At 38.5% G+C, this 19,299-nt stretch overlaps 1 pseudogene; it reads right to left on the bottom strand.

Annotated features, from left to right (window-relative positions):
- Positions 1-13,447, bottom strand: part of LOC118837150 — a 42,505-nt pseudogene extending 29,058 nt beyond the window's left edge.
- Positions 13,448-19,299: the final 5,852 nt, after the last annotated feature.

The raw sequence follows: 19,299 nt of genomic DNA, 5'->3' as shown, positions 1-19,299 counted from the left end.
AATCACGGCAAGTGTCGCTGATAAAGGTCTCATTTATCAAATACATAGAGAACCGAGTCAAATCTAGAAGAATCCAAGTCATTCTCCCATTGATAAATGGTTAAAGGATATGAACACACAGTTTTCAGATCAAGAAATCAAAGCTATCTATAGGAATGTGAAGATGTGCTCTAAACAACTTTTGATTAGAGAAATGCAAATTAAAATAACTTTGAAATACCACATTACACTATCAGATCAGCTAATATGACCAAAAGAAAAGAAAATGATAAATGTTGGTAGAGCTGTGAATTGATCCAATCATTCTGGAGAGCAATTTGGAGCTATGCTTAAAGGGCTATAAAAATGTGCATATCCTTTGATCTAGCAATACCATGACTAGGTCTGTATACTCAAAGCAATCATTAAAAAAGGGGAAAGGACCTACATGTGCAAAAATATTTATTGTAGCTCTTTTTGTGGTGGCAAAGCATTGGAAATTGAGGGATGCCCATGAATTGGGGAATGGCTGAACAAACTGTGGTATATGAATGTAATGGAATACTGTTGCGCAATAAGAAATGATTAACAGGCAGATTTCAGAAAAGCCTAGAAAGAATTGTACAAATTGATGCAAAGTGAAATGGGCAGAACCAGGTAAACATTATACACAGTATCAGCAGCATTGTATGACAATCAGACTCAGCTTTTCTCGGCAACACAACAATCCAAGACAAAGAACTCATGAAGCAAAGTACTATCCACATCCAGATAAAGAACTGATGGATTCTGAATGCAGATGAAAGCATTTTTTCACTTTATCCTTTTTCATGTTTTTTTTTTCTTTTGAGCAGTTTCTTCTTTCACAACTGTAACTAATATGGAAATATGCTTTACATGATAGTGCATGAATTACCCTTATCAAATTGCCTACCATCTTGGGAAGAGGGGAAGACAGGGAGGGAGGGAGAAAAATTTGGAACAAAAAATCTTGTAAAAATAAATGCTAAAAAATTATCTTGACATGTAATTGGGAAAAAATAAAATAACATTTAAAAAAGAAAAGAAATAACACACAATTTTGAGTGGGAAATTTATCTTTTTTGTGGTTGTTTTTTTGGAGGGGGAAAGGCAGGGCAATTGGGGTTAAGCGACTTGCCCAAGGCCACACAGCTAGTAAGTGTGTCAAGTGTCTGACACCATATTTGAACTCAGGTCCTCCTGAGTCCAGGGCCATGCCCTACTCACTGCGCCACCTAGCTGTCCTGGAGTAGGACATTTAATATTAGGGCAGAGTTGTACTTAGGGAATACTCCTTTTGAAAGAGAAGATGGTTATAGAGGAGGTTCAACAGAAATGTTTGTATTCATGTCCATGAAATGTTGTCTCTTTCTTCTGGTTGTATATAAAAACAACAATAGCTTATGTATGATATCTACTCATTTAGAAAGAATTTATCCTAAAAAAAGATGAAAAGTGATTCCCCTCCTTCTCTGTGGACTGCGGCTGAATAATGTTGCATATCTTGTAAGAGAAGTTGATGGTTGGTTTTGCTTAAGTGGTTTTCCTACTTCTTTCTTTTTTATTCTTTATTGGTGGGTGGGTGTGTGTGTGTGTGTGTGTGTGTGTGTCTGTGTCTGTGTCTGTGTGTCTGTGTCTGTGTGTGAATCTGGCTAGAGGAGGGAGGGATATATTTGGAAATAAGGTGAGGTTAAAATAAAAGTATGAATTGATAAATGAAAATTTTATTAATTACTTACTATGTGCAAAGCACTCTGCTCAGTACAGGTGATACAGATAGAAAGGCAGACAGTCCCTGGGCTCAAGGTGCTCACATTCTAAGTGTCTGTTGGAAAGGTCCTATGGTCCTTAAGGTACAATGGCAAAACATATGATGATGCCTCTTGTTTAAAATAATTTCTACTGATAAAACCATATCAGTTTTGGATGCTGAGGCATTTGACAGTGCTAAGGATTTTGGGGGCAAGAACTTTCTTTTCTGAGTACCAATTTAAAAAACAAGTTAGAAAGTGTAGCAGTAGTTGAAATGGCCTATAGAGGTCATCCCATGGAGTATACTCAAAATTTCCTTTTTTGGTATTGGTTGACCATTTTGGAATTTTAGGGTTTGCTTCTAGAATATGGATGGATGATTTGTTGGTTGGTTGTTGTCCTGTGTTCTCAAAGAGGACCAAAATGACATCACTATATTAAAGTCAAGTTACAGTGTGTTGGACTATGGCTGATCAGAACAATATGAGCCTGGAAGGCTCTATGACAGGTAAGGCACATGTGACCATTTGGAGTTGAGTCTCTAAACTTGCACATCTCACGTTCATTTTGAACTACTTCAATTCTGCTTTGCTCATAGAGCACAGCAACTTCTTTGATGAGGGCATGTCATGCTGAGTGGTCCTGTACCAGTGTCTCCCATGGCATGCAATAAGTTCCAAAGTTATTAAGAGATACCTAGAGAGTGTTCTTGTATCACTTCTTCTGACCACCATGCGAGCACTTGCTTTGTGTGAGTTTTTAACAAAATAGTCTTTTAAGCAAGCATATGTTTGGCATTTAAACAATGTGACCAACCCATCAGAATTTGAAGTAGAGTTTGAATGCTTGGCAGTTTAGTTCAAAAAAGGACCTCAGTGGCTGGTACCTTATCCTGCCAGATGATCTTCAGAATCTTCCTAAAAGCATCCAAATGGAAGCGGGTCATTTTCTGGTGTGATGTGGGTATATCGTCTAGGTTTCACAAGCATACAACAATGAGGTCAGCACAAGGGCTCTGTAGACCTTCAGTTTGGTAGTCAATCTGATACCTCTTCTCTCCCATACTTTCCTTTGGAGCCTCCCAAACACTGAACTTGCTCTGGTGACGCATCAACCTAATTATTAAGGTGTACCTCCCTGGAAAGTATACTGACAAGGTAAGTGAGCTTACCCACAGTATTCAAAACTTCTCCATTTGCTGTAACCTGTGGTTCCATGTATGGATGGTGCTGGCTGCTGGAGCGCCTGTGGTTTTTTGGTGTTAGTTGTTAGGCCAAAATTGACACAAGCAACAGAAAACTGATCCATACTTTGTTGCATCACAGCTTTAGAGGTTGCATTGAGTGCACAATCATCTGCAAACAAAAATCATGCACTAACTCTCTCTCCACTTTAGTCTTGGCTTATAGCTTTTTCGAGTTAAATAATTTATCCTAAGTGTGGTAGCTGACTTTGCTTTACCATCAGTGTAATCCAATGTTGAGAGAAGTTTGTATTATGGTTTGACAAGACAACTCTGAATAACCCCTTGTCCCTCCTCTGCCACACTGGAGCAGTTGTGCTTGCACGTAGTAGACAGACCCAGGTGCTATGACTGTTTAAAGAGGAGAGTTTCCAAGTTGAGCTCTCTTGATTTGCTGTTCTGGGAGGTGTCATGTATACTCTGAGACTCCCAGTGAGCAGTGAGGATGAGCTGACTTTTCTGCATTCCAGTATCATGAAAACATCACCTAAATGGAAGCTAGAGTAGGAGTATTCTACTTGGTATTTGCGAGCCTAAGCCTGTGAATTTTCTGCTTTTTTTCTTCATTTTTTTTGCTTTTGTGTCTATTCTTTCCTGATCTTAAATGAATGACTAGTTATCCCAAGATGGATGTGCCCAGTCTGGGAAGTGACCTTTTGAACTAAGGAGGTCTGGTTGTACTGGTTCCATTAGGCTAGAGTTGTATCATATCATGGGAAGAATCTCCAGCAATTGTTCTAGCACTCTTAGAGAGAATGGGTACCAATAGAGGATTGGCACAAGACTGGCCGTTTCACCAAAAAACATATAGAATGAGTGATTTGGACAGTACGGAGCCAATGAGAAATGTAAGATGCCCAATTAGCAGTCATGAAAACTGCTTCATGGATTTATATTCTGAATAGTGTTTGTTATCAACTTTCTGGCAGATTAGGTATGGTTGTAAGTTAGGTAGCTGAATCTTCATGTAAGTCAGCAATTTGTGTCTTTTATGTTTATCATTTGTGTGTGTGTGTGTGTGTGTGTGTGTGTGTGTGTGTGTGTGTGTAGGAATAAGTTACCTCTCTGCTGTCTGATTTATACTGTACATTGAGTCCTTTTTTGTTTGTTTGGGAAATCCTAGATCTGAGCCATACCCAAAGCTATCAGTAAATTTGTGCTGGGATGAGGGTTTAATGAACTTACTAACTCAAGAACAGGATGACTAGCCCTACTCTCATTAAAAGCCAGCACTGAATATGGGTCAAACATCATCTTTAGATATAGACCAGTATCCTAATCCCCTGAGGATTCAATCATGGTCCTTTCCATATTAGAAAAGTAAAAAACAAAATAAAAACATTTATACCATTCAAATATTAAAAAAACAGGATGAGCTGGGATTCCCTCCTTTTTAAAAGTATATTATAAAAAACTTAGGGATAGAGACTGGATCTGTGATTTTATTGGTATAGAAACTCTTAAGTGATGAAATTCCATCTGCTAATGCAGGATTTTGACTTCTCTTGAACTTAAAGTCCCAGAAAGCTGGTAATAGCATTGACGCAATAAATGAGTTGCCCAGGGTCACATAGTCAGGATGTCTCAGAAGCAGGACCAGAGTCTTCCTGATTCTGCAGCCAGCTTTCTGTCCACTAAATCAAGCTGCTTCTAAAAAGAAAAACCAAAAAAAACCCTAACCTTGCATTTACGATATAGTTGATCAAAATATTCCTCTGAATATTCATATAATATTTCTATAAGAAAGCACTACTGATAAGTCGATGTAAAATGTTATTTGGACTTGGTTTCTGTCTCTGAACCAGATGTTGAGACCTTCTCATTTAAAAGAAAGTTTTTAGTAGGTAAGTCATTTTGAATGACTTCCTTGGTTTTCCCCCTTTTGTTTGGACTTCTGTGTCTTCAGACTTATCTTTTCCTGCTATTTTTCCCTTGCTTGAGTTCCAATTTTACAAGGTCAAATTTAGCTGAAAGTCTTCTTGACCTTTGGGGTCCTGCCTAATTTCCTCTTCTGCAGAATGACCTTCCTCTGAGAGAGCTGTTACCATTTAGTGCTTCACAAGCCTCTTGGGGGGGGGCAAGAGGTTCATGCTAAAGATTCTTTAATGTTGCCTTAAGAAGTAAATAATTGCCTGAATATATTTACTTATAAATTGCCCAAGCTTGGGCAATATATTCAAAGAATTTATCCCCACCCAAACCTGTGCAGAGCACAGACCACCTTAGATTAAATTCCTTGTAAGGTTAGGGGGGTCTGATCACAGTTGAGGAGAAAGTTAGTTCAATGGTTAGAGACTGAGTTTTAAAATGAGGACTTCAGAAAAAGCAGAGAGAAACTCTGAATCTCCCTAAATCATTGGTTATTAATAATCATTTCTCTCAACATCTCAAAATCAAAGATTTCAGCTGAACCAGAAACTAGAGGTAGTGGTAAAGATGGAGAGAGAGAGAGAGAGAGAGAGAGAGAGAGAGAGAGAATGTATTAGCAAGGCAATAATCACAATATAGATGATAATTGTAAATATGCCTATGTAGTTCTGTATCGCAAAATATAAGAGACTCTCTGGGCCACAGGGATTCCCACACCTTTCCAATTAAGTGCTGATTTCCAAGCTTCCCAGCACTAAGCCAATCAGGTGCCTGAGTCTTTCATTAGCCACAGTATATATTGTATTGCTTAGAGGGAGATGTGTAGGTGGAGAGAGAAGCGGACAAAGAGAAATGGTGGAGGGAAGAACTTGCCTAAAACAACTGAAAGAATGCTTAAGAAGTGGGTGCTCCCTGGATTGGTAACATTTACAAACATTTTTTTTATTTTATTTTTATTTTTTTTTAAATTTTTTTAAATTTTTTTTATTTTTAGTTTACAACACACTGTTCTACATAATTTTGAGTTCCAGATTTTCTTCCCTCCCTCCCCCCGCTCCCTCCCCAAGACGGCATGGAATCCCATATAACTTCCATGTATAACTTTAAATTGAATTAATTTACACATTAGTCAAGTTGTGGAGAAGAATTATGACCAATGGAATGAATCATGAGAAAGAAGAAACAGAACCAAAAAAGAAAAAAAAACCCAAAAACAAAAAGAGAGAAAAAAAAGGCGGGGGAAAAAGCAAGCATGAAGTGTGCCTCAATCTGCATTCATACTCCATAGTTCTTTCTCTGGATGTAGATAGCATTCTCCGTCGTGAGTCCTTTGGAGTTGTCTTTGCACATTGTGTTGCTGAGAAGAGCAAAGTCTGTCAGGGTTAGTCCTCACAGAATCCATATATCTGTGGTTGTGTCTAATGTTCTCCTGTCTCTGCTCCGCTCACTCAGCATTATGTCATGTAAGTTTTGCCAGGTTGTTATGAAGTCCGTGTCACCCCCATTTCTTATAGCAAATAGTATTCCATTACCTACATATACCACAGCTTGTTCAGCCATTCCCCAATTGATGGGCATCCTTTTGATTTCCAGTTCTTAGCTACCACAAAGAGAACCGCTATACATACTTTTGTACATATAGGTCCTTTTCCCACCTGCGTGATCTCTTTGGGATACAACCCCAGAAGTGGTACTGCTGGGTCAAAGGGTATGAACATTTTTATAGCCCTTTGGGCATAGTTCCAAATTGCTCTCCAAAATGGCTGGATCAGTTCACAACTCCACCAGCAATGTAACAATATTCCAATTTTCCCACATCCTCTCCAGCATTTATCATTTTCCTGTTTTGTTATTTTAGCCAATCTGACAGGAGAGATGTGGTATCTAAGAGTTGTTTTGATTTGCATTTCTCTAATCAGTAGTGATTTCGAGCATTTTTTCATATGCCTATAGATATCTTTAATTTCTTCCTCTGAAAACTGTCTGTTCATATCCTTTGACCATTTCTCAACTAGGGAATGACTTGTATTCCTATATATTTGGCTCAGTTCCCTGTATATTTTAGAAATGAGGCCTTTATCAGTGACACTAGTTGTAAAGATTTTCTCCCAATTTTCTGCTTCCCTCCTAATCTTTGTTGCATTGGTTTTTTTTTTGTACAAAAACATTTCAATTTAACATAATCAAAATTATCCATTTTGCATTTTGTAATGCTCTCTATCTCTTGTTGGGTCATGAATTCTGTTCTTTTCCATAAATCTGATAGGTAAACTATTCTTTGCTCTCCCACATTGCTCATAATTTCAGCCTTTATTCCTAAATCATGAACCCATTTTGACATTATTTTGATATATGGTATAAGATATTGGTCTATGCCCAGTTTCTGCCCTACCATTTTCCAATTTTCCCAGCAGTTTTTGTGAAATAGTGAATTCTTAGCCCAGAAGCTGGCCTCTTTGGGTTTATCAAAGAGTAGATTGCTATAGTCATTGACTTCTCCATCTTGTGTACCTATCCTATTCCACTGATCCACAACTCTGTTTCTTAGCCAGTACCAGGTAGTTTTGATGACTGCTGCTCTTTGTAAGATGGATGGATAGATGGATAGATGGATGGATGATAGACAAACAGACATAGACTTTTTATTTGTTGTTGTTCAGTTATGTCCAACTCTTCAAGACCCCCATGGATATTATCCATGGGGTTTTCTTGGTAAAGATATTAGAGTGATTTGCTATTTCCTTCTCCAGTGGATTAAAGCAAACAAGAGTTAAGTGACTTGCTATGGGTCAACACAGTTATTAAGGGTCTGAGGTCACTTTTGAATTCAGGTCTTCCTGATTCCAACCTCAGTGCTTTATCTGATGCAGTTTTAGGGGTTCAGGGACCAAAATACTGAATTTCAGGATGGAGTTGTCTAGAAAGAATTTATGAACTTTTAAGAAGTCTTCCAGTCAAGTGACAAGAAGTTTATTATAACACTAATAAAGGTGGGCAGAGCTCCTTTAGGGAACTCACAACCTAACAGGAATGATGCTAAAGCTTATATAGAAAAAGTTTAGTGAATTGTATGGCAAATATGTTAATTAGGTAGTGAACACACACTTTCTGCACTTTGGGCACAGATGTCATTCACCACTGGCATAGCCTGAACTGGTGGAGGGTGGGGGTAGGGGGCTTCTAAGGGGTCTGTATGTCTCTACATCTGTGTTTGTAACAAGATAGCCTCAGGAGATGATAAAGAGCTTGACCTCTGGTTTGGATACAGTAACTGTGGGAATCAGGACAGGATAGTTCTGCTGGTACAAGATAGTCCTGTTCATAAAAGGGAAATTCTACAGAGGTCAGCTTGTTCTTATAACAGGGAAGAGATAGTTTGCCTCACTGGGGCCCACTCATGAGTTATTGCCAGAGATAGGATCTTTGGGCTGGGGAGACATATGGTCCTATGGCTGGGGTCTGAGCACCCCATCATATTCACTGAGCCACTTAGCTGCCCCCAAGTATTTATTAAGAGAGTATTTAAGCTCTTACCATATTCCAGGCCCTATGTTAAACCTGAAGACAGAAATAGAAACAAGAAAGACATCCTGTGACCTCAGAGAGTTCTATTCTAATGGGGGAAGACAACACACATAAAGGTAAATTGAAATGTAGGGAGAGGAGAGTGTAGACAAGCAGTGGCATGGATGAAGATATCCAGGAAGTGCACTGGAGACTTGGAACCAAGCAAGATAAATCCAAAGCTGGCCTAAAAAAAAGTAGGGTCTTTCCAGGGATGCAACTCAATTTTCTAGTATGGAGAGAATGAAAATGATGACCCAAGTGGAGTAGAGATGGTGTGGCCCAGGATATCTTGGGAGTGCAGATAATAAGTGTCCAGCAGCAACCAATGGAGCAGTGTCTAGCAGTGTAAGATAAAGGTCAGGAGGATCAGTAAGAGCAGCCATGTAGCCACTGCAGCATTGGAGGAATGAATTGTCTCTTTTTGAATATGCCTTGGCCATTTGTGTTTCTCCTTTTTGTGCTTCTCTGCTTATGATCTCTATGAATATCCCCTTTCCTTGCTGTTACTAGGGGTATTTATAAGAGAATGTGTTCTAAGTTTTGGTGAAGAATGCTCTAATATAAATTCTTTACTACTAGACTATAGTGCCCCTTTTTAGACTTTGGCAATTCTGCTAATCAAAAGGGGCAAAAATAAAGATGGTGGATTAGAGGCAGCAACCATGTCAAAATCTCCCAATGTTCCTCTCCAAATAAATTTAAAATAATGCTTCGCATTGAATTTTGGAGCAGCAGAGCTAACAAAAGAACAAGGTGAGATTTTTTCCAGCCTAAGGCAGAGGGAGTAATCATTACTTCAGACAAAGCAAAAGTGAAAATAGACCTAATTAAAAGAGATAATCAGAGAAACTACATTTTGATAAAAGGTACCACAGACAATGAATTAATATTGAAAACTTTTTCCAGTAAGTTTCTTTGATAAATAGCTTTTTTCAAACATATAGAATATCATATAATTATTGTTACTGCTTTGTTTGTCTCTGAGAGGTTTACATGAGCCAGTTTTTAAGAAAAAGCATGGACGTTGTGATTTCAGGAAAATTAAATAAGAAAATTGGCAAAGTTAATGTAAAGTTGAATGAAAAAAGAGTATGTATTCATGACCATTTCTCCAGGAATAACTTAATGAAAGAGGAAAATAAATGTTCAGATTCATTTATTAGCATACCTTTGTATTGTTAAATAGCAATTCCTAGGCGAATTAATGGAGTTCTTTACATTTCTATTTCTAACCAAAGCACAATGTTGTTGGTATTTCACAGTGACTAAATATCCTGTTTTGCAGTATGGAAAGAAAAGTACTAATGACCTACATTTCATTGCTTAACTCCACCCTTGCCATAAATATCCAAAGTTGTTTTGAAAAGTTAAAATTTATTTTGACCCTCAATATGGCTCACTCAGGGTCTTCCCACACCTGCATTTGGAAGGATTAGGCAGTTAATAAAGTGTGAGCATTCATCTAATTAATTGATGAACTTCTAAGAACTTGATATCACTCCAGTCACCCTGACTTTTGGGAGTTTCCCCTTCACTGACCTAATACCAGATAACATGAAGACCAGTGCAAAGGATTTCTGAGTGTCAGTTGGAAGAAAAGAAACAAAAAGTGAGAAATTAGATTTTATTATTGACATCTTACTGGTAATTAAATTTCCATTTGAAGACTAGGGCAGCTTCTTTTTCCCCTGGGTTTATCAGGAAGCTAGTTGCCAGTCCAGGCAGTTGAATTCTTATCTTTGTGCGGGAAAAAAGGTTAAATAAATCATAAATAAAGTTAGCCTTAAGCAGCTGCCTAACCTCTTCTCCTTTACAGGACACAACAGTCTAGAAGAGAATGAGCAACGAAACCCAAATGCAAATGCATAACAGGCAGCTAAGTGTCTCAGTGGATAGTGTTGGGCCTGGAGTCAGGAAGACCTGAGTTCAAGTGTGACCTCAGAAACTTACTAGCTGTGTGACCCTGGGCAAGTCACTTAACCCCATTTGCCTCAGTTTCCTCATCTATATAAACCCAAAATAAGGTCACAAAGAGTCAGACACAACTGAACAAATACATGTGAAATCACGCAAAACATATTTCCATATTACACATATCACCAAAAAGCAAGAAAAATAAAGTGAGAAAATTATGCTTCAAGAGGAACCAGGGATGAAATAGAGATGTTGAATTCTGGGTCAGATGATATGGGCAAACAGTCACATTGGATTATGAAGGAAACCCATCATTTGTGGGCAAAACCAATTTTACAGATAAAGGCCAAAGCAGATGAAGCAATGCCCTTCATTTCCTGTGGTCATTGCATGGCCACAGGATGCTGAGGGAAGGACTTTTAAACTTGAACTATTTTGTTCAAAAGACCACTCCATAGCAGCTTGTAAAGGGTACTTTTCATGAGCAAGAAATATCCCCCAATATAGAAAAAACTAGAAAGAATATGTTTAGATATTTTGAAAAATAAATGGTTTCCCAAGTTTCAAATATATGCAGGTCTGCTACCAGGCTTCGTTAATTGCTCCCAATCCAGACAATTCATTAACAAGTAATGTAGTGCAGCAATGTAAAATCGTTGAAGCTGAAGTCACAGAAGCATAGCATGGACTACACTATGTGCTATGAATAATATATAAACTCATTCTGCATATCGAGTGATCACCACTTCTTCCGTTATACCTCAAAAAACTTCCTCTTTTTGTTTGATTAATTTTGTTGCTGTTCAGTCATTTTTCAGTCATGTCCAACTCTCCATCACCCTATTTAGGGTTTTCTTGGCAAAGATACTAGAGTGGTTTGCCATTTTTGTTCTCCAGCTCATTTTACAGATGATGAAACTGAGGCAAACAGGGTTAAGTGACTTGCCCAGGGTGACACAGCTAGTAAGTGTCTGAGGCCAGATTTAAACACAGGAAGATGAATTACCACCTAGCTACCCATTTGGTTAATAAATATAGTCTTATAAATATTACAGAATAAAAACCCAAATAATATTTAGATTTTTGGTAGTTAAATACATATTAAAAAAAACTATGAAAGGGACTGGCAAATATGGCTGAGCAAGAGGAAGGAGTACAGCCCAGCTTTCTCCCTGGAGGACACTAACAAATAACTGAGCACCTGAGTGAGCTGGACAAATCATAGTGGGTCATTTTTGGAGCCCAGATCAACATAAGGAGACAGAGACCAGCAGGCTGAGAGAATTGAGCCAGAAAGGTCTATGTAGAGCTTTCTAGAACTGGGATTGGGCTGGCATTTGTGTCAGTGCAGAAAGCAGAAAGCAGGAACAAGAACCAACTAAAAATTAATTAAAACAATGGATACCTTCAGCAAAGTTGTAAGATATAAAGTAAACCCATACAACTCATCGGCATTTTTTATACCAAGTAGACCCCACACCTAGTGGGAAGATATAGACCAAGAAATTTCATTGAAAATAATTGCAGAATGGATAAGATACTTGCATTGTAACTTTAAGATATATAAAGGAATTCTAAGAATATGACTTCAAAATATTCTTTACAGAAATACTGCCAAAAATGAAGAAAAAATTTAATTGTTCACGGGTAGACCATGATATCTGAACCAATATAACACATATAACCAATATGACTAATAAAAATGAAGAGGTTATTATAAATGACAATTGTTGGGGGAACCATAGGTTTCTATGGGTGCTCGAGACCCCAAAATACCTACACGCCGGGTCCTGCTGAAAGAATTTGACTCAAGCCTTCTCAGCCAAGGGAAAAGAGAAAGTTCATTAGGGATTCACCATAATGGGCTGTCTTAAGAAATCCCCCACTTTGTGATGCCTGTTCCCACAAGCGGGCCAGATTCAACCTACTGAATTAGATTGAATCTGAGCACCTTCATGGAGGCAAGATGGAGATTATTTACACAAAGATTGTAGGAGGGATTTAGGGGTGGTCTGGGGTGACTAGAGGAGGGGTTTAGGGAGGGTCTTGAGGGGAAGTCTAAGGAGGATTAGGTGGGGTCAGAGTCCAGGAACCTAGAGAATGGAATTAAGGATGGGAAGTAGCTGAAGGCATGGATACTGATATATTAAGAGTGGGGAAGTAGCTGGACAATAAAGGGTGAGGCTAGGTAGAGATTTGGGCCTAATGATAATGTGAGGCTTGTGGCCTTAGGGGAAGGCCAGATGCAGTTGGAAGATTCAAGTACAGTTCAAGGGGGCTCCCAGAGACTGTATTCCAGATTCAAGGGGGTTCCCAGAGATTGTGCCCTCACCATAACCAATATGACAAATATAACCAATATAACAAAGAAAACCAATTCTACCAAAATGAATTTAGTTATTCGGTGTCATATGAGTTGGTTGTTGTCCTTTACTCTGAAAGAGGACCAAAATGACATCACTATGTTGGAGTCAAGGTATGGTGTGTCCAACTATGGCTGATCAGATCAATATGAGCTCAGAAAGCTCTACCACAGGTCTGGCACAAATAATCCATATGAACATTTGGAGTTGAGATGTCTCTAAATGTGTGCATCTTGTGGATTTTTTTTGAGCTGCTGCAATTCTGCTTTGCTCATAAAGCACCGCACCTCCTTTGATGCAGGTATACCATATTGGGAGATCCTCTACCAACATCTCGCACGTCACACAACCAATTCCAAAAGTTCTCCAGAGAGACCTTGAGAGTATTTGTGAATCACTTCTTCTGATCACCATGTGAACACCTGCTTTAAGTGAGTTCTCCATAAAGTAGTCTTTTAGGCTGACATACATTTGGCATTTGATCAACATGGCCAACCCATCAGTTGCACTTTCTGCAGTAGAGTCTGAATGCTTGGCAGTTTAGTTCAAGAAAAGACCTCAGTGTCCAGTACCTTATGTTGTCAGGCGATCTTCAGAATCTTCCTAAGACAATCCAACCTGTGCTTACTCTTGCATTAGAGTCACCTAGAATTATAAGTTTGTCCTTTTTCAGCACATTGATGATGAGGGTCTCCAAGTCTTCATCAGATTTTTCTTTGACATCATCAGGGTTCGTCATGATGGGAGCATGCACATTGATGATGGTGGCCTGGCCTTTTCCTGCAAGTGAAATTGTGTTGTCATTAGCCTGTTATTCATTCCTTCTGGTAGGTATACAAGTTTGTTGACTAGATTAATTTTGATTGCAAAACCTACACCAGCTTCACGCTATGCTTTTTCACTGTGGCCACTCCCAAAAAACATGTACCTAACTCTCACTTTGGTAAACTGGCCTTCATTTGCTAGCCTTGTTTCCCTCGGGGCTGCTATTCAGATGTAACAGTGGCTGAGTTCTCTCACAAGAGCTGTTTGCCTCCATGAGCAAATGCACATTCCATGTACCAATGATGAGTGGAATCATCTTTCCAGAAATTTTTCCAAATTTTTTTGTGTTTCAACCACAGAGTGAGATTTCCACAAGCTACAAATGGGCCAGGGTTGGATAAGCAGACAATTTTTAGGGTACCTTTTCTAGCCCCTTCCTCACACCAGGAGGTGAGCAGTGTGCTCCTTAAAAGACTGCTCAGAACTATGGAGTCTGAATGCAGATTGAAGCATACTGTTGTTGGTTTTTTTGTGTGTATGGCTTTTCCCTTTTGCTCTGTTTCCTGTTACACAACATGACTAATGTGGAAATACATTTACATGATTGCACATGTATAACCCATATCAGATTGCTTGTCATCTTGGAGAGGGAGGAAGGGGAGAGAGGGAGGGAGAAAAAAATTGAAATTCAAAATCTTATAAAAAATGAATGTTGAAAACTATCTTTAGATAGTTAGAAAAAATACTATTTAACAAAAAAAATAAAAAAAAATAAAAGGCTGCCAAATCCCACTGCTGCTTCCAGTGAGAAGATGACCCTGTCACCTGGGGCACCTGTGTGTAGTGATTACAACTCCCAGCGTTTCCTAACCTACTGCTTCTTCACTTGCCTGTCGCTGCAGGACTTTGAGATAGGTAAAATAATAAGGGTGGTATCTTTTGCTTTGTGCATAAATTAGATTTCAGTGAGGCAGAGTTGCATGAAGTCATCGGCCTCACTCTCTTTTTTTGCAGGGGGCGGGGGCGGCAGGGCAATTGAGATTAAGTGACTTGGCCAAGGTCGCACAGCTAGTGAGTCAAGTGTCTGAGGCCAGATTTGAAATGAGGTCCTCCTGACTCCAGGGCTGGTGCTCTACTCACTGTGCCATCTAGCTGCCCCAAGCTCACTCTCTCTTCCAAACTCATCACAGTCCTGTGGCGGGACAGTCACGATGACGGACGATAACTTGAGATGCACTAGGTGATCTTGGTGTCTTTGATGTCTAACCAAGCTCTAAGTGCTCCATGGCACCTGCTTCAGCCACCAGAACAAATTGCCCTCATTGTCCTTATTCTACAATATAACAACCAAAAAAAATTCCAGAGTGCCAATGATGAAGCATGCTACCTACCTGTTGAGAATGATGAACTTAAGATATACGATAAGACATGTAATACAATTTTAGATATGGTGAATATATTCTTTTGTTTTAATTGATGCATATTTCTTACAAGGATTTTCTTTTTATTATTTTTTTTTTTCATTTTGGAAAGAGGAAAGTGATAAAGAGAGAAGGGCCAGGGATAGAGTTTTCCCCCCACACCCTCCACAGCCCAAAAAGATAAGAACAGAAGGAAGGACCGAATCATCAACCAGCAAGACAGCTTTGAAAGTTACACATTGAATGTATTCTCTATTTAAAAAGAAAGGCAAACTCTATACCATAGAGATTCAGAATTTCATATACAATTCTCTCCTATTCTACACATTGCATAGAAAATGTTTCTTTTTTGTTAAATTTGGAATAAAAAGGGAGGGGGAAGAGACAAACAAACCTACATCTTGTCCTAATTTACTATTGTAATGCATCATCAGAGGCTAGAGGCTTCACCAGGATTGTTTGAAAATTGTTTAAAAGCAGATGAACAGCTCTATTGTTATGTGTACTACTCAAGTATAATTACTTTGAATAAAAACATCTGTCAGGATTAACTGCAAGGGCCTGTCCTTTTATTTTATTTTTAATTTTGTTGTCTCTTCCCCCCCCCTTTTATGCTTTAACACTAGTTAAAGCAACTCTCCAGTTATATTCTGGAATATGCCCTCTAACAAAGCTTAACTCAGGTGTTGAGCAAATTTGAACAAAAATGGGCACATTAAGCATCATAGCTCCCACTAACAAAGGCTTATTCAGCTTTCAACTGTAAAAACCTCTCTTAAGGAAAATCTTATGACCATTTTGTATGGCTTATCATTCAAAATCCATCACCTCTTCATTGTGAAAGGTGCAAGAACTGTGCTCAATACAATGCCCGTTCCTGATTACAGAGGATTGTTGATGAAACTGCCTCACTTCGTCCTCCAGAGCCATCTGGGTGCAGCGGCCAGATGTAGATCAGGATGACCAGAGATGGCTCCATCACTTGTTTTAGTCTTCAAAATAAGTGATGGCTTTTTAAGATTGATTAGCAAGAGGGATATGTTGGGAAAGGTAGGTGGCATGGGAAACCAAACAAATCAATCCAAATGTATTTTTAAAAAGAATTAGCCAGGCATAGTAGTACATCCCTGTAGTCTCTGCTACTGGGGAGACTTGAGATTAGTGAATCCCTTGAGCTCAGAAATTTTGAGTTGCAGTAGGGTTAAAGCAAATGAGCACGCACATTAAGTCAAGCACCAATATAGTGACCTCCACTTCCACAGGAGAGAAGGGTCAATCAGGCTGCCTAAGGAGGGGAGGACCAACTCAAGAAGGAAAAAAGTAGCAGGTAAAAGCTTCCTTGTTGACCACTTTAAGATAAGGCCCACAAGTGGCTATTGTACTCTCCAGCCTGGCAAAAGGCCCATCTTTTTAAAAAATTCCCATTTGGGCAACAGTAAGTATCCAGTGAGTGACCATCATGAATTCAGTCTCTTAGTGGATAGAAACCCTTCCCCCAAAAGATATAACAACAAAAATATTTTAACACAAAATTGAGCTCAGACATTCTGGTGCATATCCCTCCTCCCCCACTTTTTGAGCCAAAATATAAATAGTTAACTGAAACTCTTGAGAAAACTATAATTCTGGATGTTCAGAAGTTCCAGGAATTCTTTGGCACTTTCTCTGCATATTTGAACTCCCATGATATTTAATTTGATTTTTAATTTTTTCCTGTGAAAAAACACTTCTTTCACTTTCTCCCTGTCTCTGCTACTAATTCTTGGTATATAATTGAGCCTATTATTAGAAATGCTATGAGAGAAGGAAGAAGGGAAGCCAGATTTACTCTAGTATGAGCTAGATGAGCCAGAATTTCAAGGCTTTTCTTGGCTTTCTGTAGGAAATGGGCTCTGTATTCTACATCTAGTTAAAGTAAGAGATTTTAAAATCTCTGCTAGAGAATTTATTCATAAAAATAATCTACCAATCCAATTAAGATGACATAGTTATAGACTTGCTGGCAGACAAATGTATATCTTAGAAAATGTCCTATGAAGGTCCCTTCCAGTCCTATGATTCTGGGATGCTGATATAGATCTCTCCAGTACATCAGGCTTGGGGAGAGCAAGGTAAAAAAATAAAGTCTTTGCTCAGGATTTTTAGACAAATAAATTCATAGCTTAAGAATGGGCAACACAGGGAAGTAAAAGGAAAACCAAGTGGGTCAAGATAAGATACAAATAGGGCCATCAATCTTTAGACAATTGTATGATTTTCTACTTTAAGAAGAATTTAAGAAACTCTACTTTTTTTAAAATTAATTCATTTTTAGTGTACAACGTTCAGTTCCACAATCTGCTGAATTTTAAATTTTCTCCCCCTCCCTCCTCTCACTCCACCCCAAGACTGCATGCTGTCTGATAAAGGTTCTACATATACATTCATATTAAACATATTTTCATATTAGTCATGTTGTAAAGAAGAATTATAACCAATGGAATGAACCAGGAGAAAGAAGAAACAAAACAAAACAAAAAAGAAAGAGAGCAAACAGTATACTTAGATCTTCATTCAGACTCCATAATTCTTTCTCTGGATGTGGATAGCATTTTCCAGCATGAGGCTTTCAGAGTTGTCTTAGAACCTTACATTTCTGAGATGAGCCATGTCTATCAAAGCTAGTAATCACACAATGTGGCTGTTACTGTGTATAATGTTCTTCTGGTTCTGCTCATTTCACTCAGCATCAGTTCATGTAAATCTTTCCAGGTTTTTCCAAAGCCCGCCTGCTCATCATTTCTTATAGCACAATAGTATTCTATTACATTCATATACCACAACTTGTTCAGCCATTACTCAGTTGATGGGCATCCCCTCAATGTCCAATTCTTTGCCACCGTAAAAAAGAACTGCTATAAATATTTTTGTACATGTGGGTTCTTTTCCCATTTGTACAATCTCTTTGGGATATAGCCCTAGAAGTGAAGAGACCCTACTTCTACCCTCCTTTCTGTTCAGTGGGAGAACATAGAACAGTCAACCCCCAGGTATTTCCCCACGTCCTCCACAAAAACAAAATAAAACAAAAAAACAAACCTTATTGTCTAGCCATGTCTTCCCTACCTTATATCTGTATAATTGATCATTTATTTGCTGACTGGTGCAGCTGTTGCTGTTCAGTTGCTTCAGTCATGTCTGACTCTTCATGACCCCATTTGGGGTTTTCTTGGCAAAGATACTGGAACGGTTTGCTATTTCCTTCTCCAGTTCATTTTACAGATGAGGAAACTGTAGCAAACAGGGTTAAGTGACTTGACCATGAGCCCAGAGCTAGTAAGTATCTGAAGCCAAGTCTTCCTAACTCCAGGCCCAGTACTTTATTTGCTGTACCACCTAGCTGCCCCAAACTAGTATAGTACTTCACATTCAATTGTAGTAATTTCATCTGATTAGATTGAGTCTATTGCTTTGGTCTTTTGAGATATTTTTTGTGGTCCCAGTCTGTCATTTGACTTACTAATTATTTCTTCCAGCTTTGTGTCAGAAATTTATTAATTTATTTAATTTATGCTTATTTATTTAATTAAATGTATGAAAATTTATTAAGCATACCACCTAGACCCTTATTTGAGTCACTGATAAAAATATAGGACAGAGCAAGACAAAGGACAGATCCCTGTGGCCTTCTACTGGATACCTCCATTGAGGCCAACTTCAATCCATTAGAGTTGGCCATCCAAAAGGTTATAAATTCACTGGAATATATTGCCATGAACCCTATATCTTTTTATTTTATCCACAGGAATAATCGAAATTGTTAACAGAAATTTACCCTTAGTGTGAATTAATGATTCCTGAGCATGTTTTAATAGTAAGCAAGTAGGAGTGGAGGGTGGGAGGTTTGTCCAACTTTTCTTTTCTTAGATTCTGTTGATATTGTGGGGATACTAATGAAGCATACCTCCTGCATGGCTGTTTCTACTGGCCTTTCTTTTTTCAGTTTATGTCTCTCTGATGACTGTTCATATCACATTTCCCTTTCTTCTGTAATTCCCCATGTGTTCATTGCAGCCTGCTCAAGTGTACCATGCAGCTTTCTATCACTCTTTTTGGGATTCCTAACTTCAATTCTTCAGAGATTGAACTATTCCAGGATTCACAGCCATATCACATTACCAGAAAAATATTGGCATTAAAAATTAGACCCTTGTTTCTGAGATAACTTTCGGATCATTAAAAGAACTGTTCAGTTTATCAAAGGTTAAACACCCATTCAGTTCTGCAATGTCTGTCATATAGATAGGTAGACAAATGGATAGATAGATAGATAGAGTCTCTATCATTTATCTCAGAAGCTGCATGTCATAGTCTCGGTTACAGGCATTCTTCATGTTCTCATGTTTTCCTGTGTGACTAGTTAGCC

This window comes from Trichosurus vulpecula, chromosome 2 (assembly GCF_011100635.1).
Source record: "Trichosurus vulpecula isolate mTriVul1 chromosome 2, mTriVul1.pri, whole genome shotgun sequence".
Lineage (NCBI taxonomy): Eukaryota > Metazoa > Chordata > Mammalia > Diprotodontia > Phalangeridae > Trichosurus > Trichosurus vulpecula.
The sequence above is the reverse complement of the archived record's forward strand: the minus strand, read 5'-3'. Positions and strand labels throughout refer to the sequence as shown.